Consider the following 2,867-nt stretch of genomic DNA (forward strand, 5'->3'; position numbering starts at 1 on the left):
AAGTGGAAGATTTTGAGACCCTAAACATGGCAGATGTAGAAGATAGATTTGACTTGTCTCCCTGACAGCATGAAACACAGACCATTGCTTACCTATATTGTAATATGACACGAGAGGCAAAAACTTTATTGTGTTAAACCATGAATATTTGTCTAATATTTGTAAGAGAAGTTAGAATTTCCTGATTATTACAACAGAAGCAGAGAAATTCTAGACAGAAAAAGGCAGGTCCCTGGTGAAGCCCCAGCCTCAAGCCTTAGACAGTGGCCCAAAGTGACAACTTATATCTCTGCTTTTCACTCAAATGTTGCATTTTCCTAAACCATCCATAGCCCCACCCTATCCCATCTTGTGCCTATAAAGACCCGAGACTCAGCTGAAAGAGAGGAGAAGCAGCTGGACGTCAGGGACTATGGCTGGATATGAGAGAGAAGCAGCATGACTTCAGAGGGACAACTTGACTGCTTAGCTTCAAAGATGTATCTGGTTAGACATAGCTGGACTTCAGGGAAAGATTACCTTCCTGCCCAGTTTCCTTTTCAGCTCCCCTTCCTGCTGAGACCAGTTTTCATTGGTAATAAAATCCTCCATTTACCATCCTTCAATTTTCTCTGTGACCTCACTTTTCCTGGATGCTGGCCAAGAACTCAGGAGCTAAGAGTGCAGATGCAAAAGCCACCACACTGGCTCTTTGCCCTTATTGGTAGAAGTCAGGTACCTCACGCAAAAAGCTAGAGGGCCCACTTAGCTGTTAACACTTCAGCCATCTGCAGGTGGCATAGCTAAAAGAGCACTGTAACATGCCCCTCTGGGTCTTCAGGGATTGCAGGAACCCCCAAAACACTGCCACAGGGCCCACACAGAGTTTGCTCCTGCTGCTACTCAAAAGTGATTGTCCCACTCCTGCACCCACTCACCTGTGTGCTGGTCTGAGTGATTGGAGTTTGCTCCTGCTGATGCTGAAATAGCCAGCTGGTTGAAGTGCCTCATGTACTCTAGTTTCCTCCTTGTTCACTCATGTACTCCTTCCCACCAGGAGATGAGTGCTGCAGGCTGGGTAAACAAGATACCCCTGTTGCAAGTTCTGCAAAGGGGTCAGGGGAATATTCTGCTTCACAACCCCACTATCTGCAAATTTTTACTTGTAACAATTGCCATAGTGTTAAATAAATAATACTTTCTTATAATTGCTGTTTTATCAAAAATTGATGGCATGTGTATCTTTAAGAAGATTCTTTGAGGTCTTTTGGAAACCACATTCTCTCTGATTTTTCTTGTTTCTAAATCTCTTCATATTAAAAAATGAGATTTTTGTTGTTATGGCATTTGCTAAATTAAAATGAAATAGATTTTTATGTGTTAGTAATAAGTTGATTATATAATTTATTGTCTAGACCAGAGCACTTTTGAAAGTAAAATACATTGCTAAAAATAATTGAAATTACGTGATTTTTGAAATATTTTATTAACTAACAAATTGGTTTAATAAGTTGAGACATAAAAACTTTTCAAAATAAATTTGTTTTTTAAAATAAAAATTTTCTTTTGTATTAGGATGATGCTGGTCTCATGTAATGAGTTAAAAAGAGTCCATTCTACTCAAGTTTTGGGAATAGTTTCAGTAGGAATAGTACCAGCTCTTCTTTATGCATCTAGTAGAATTTGTGACTATGTCTGGTCCTCGGCTATTTCTGGTTTGTAGCCTTTTTATTACTGATTAAATTTTAGAACTAATTATTGATTTGTTCAGGTATTTAATTTCTTCCTGATTCAACCTTGGGAGGTTGTGTATGTTTCCAGGAATTTACCCACTTCTTCTAGGTTTTCTATAGCTTGTGTACATAGAGGTTTTCGTAGTAATCTCTGAAGGTTTTTTGTATTTCTGCAGGATCAGTGGTAACATCCACTTTCCCATTTCTGATTGTGTTTATTTGGATATTCTCTGTATTTTTCTTTATTAGTCTAGCAAGTGTTTTGTCTCTCTTATTCATTCTTTCAAATAACCAGCTCCTGGATTAATTGATCTTTTGCATGTTTCTTTTATGTCTCAATTTTCTTCAGTTAATCTCTGATTTTGGTCATTTCTTAACTTCTGCTAGCCTTGGGCTCTTGTTTCTGGTTTTGCTCTTGTTTCCCTAGTTCCTAGAATTGTGATGTCAGGTTGTTAATTGGAGTGCTTTCTAACTTTTTGATGTGGGTGTTTAGTGCTATAAACTTTCCTCTTTACACTGTTTTAAATGTGTCCTAGAGTTTCTGTTATGTTGTATCTTTGATCTCATTAAATTCAAAGAATTGTTTTGATCTCTGCATTAGTTTCATATGCACCCAGAACTCATTCAGGAAGAGACTGTTTAATTTCCATGTAGTTGTATGGTTTTGAGTAATTTTCTTAGTACTGATTTTTTTATTGTGCTGTGTTCTGAACAAGGTTGGTGTGATTTCAGTTTTTTGTTTATTTGTTTTTTTTTTTTTGTAATTTGCTGAGGATTGTTTTATGCCTGATTGTGTGGTTGATTTTATAGTATGTGCTATATGCAGATAAGAGGATTGTATATTCTGTTGTTTTGGGTAGAGAGTTCTATAGATGTTTATTAGGTCCATTTGTTCAAATACTCAGTTCAGTTCCCGTAAATCTTTGTTTAGTTTTCTGCCTTGATGATCAGTCTAATTCTGTCACTGTCATGTTGAAGTCTCCCACTATTATTGAGTGGTTATCTAAGTCTCCTTGTTGGTCTCTAAGAGCTTGCTTTATAAATCTGAGTGCTCCTGTGTTGGGTGCATATGTATTTAGTACAATAGGTCCTCTTGTTTAAAATAACTCTTTGCTATTATGTGACATTATGCGATGCTCCACTTTGTCTCTTTTG

Source organism: Aotus nancymaae, unplaced genomic scaffold (genome assembly GCF_030222135.1).
Source record: "Aotus nancymaae isolate 86718 unplaced genomic scaffold, 86718_ANA_hifiasm-v0.15.2.pri h1tg000048l, whole genome shotgun sequence".
NCBI lineage: Eukaryota > Metazoa > Chordata > Mammalia > Primates > Aotidae > Aotus > Aotus nancymaae.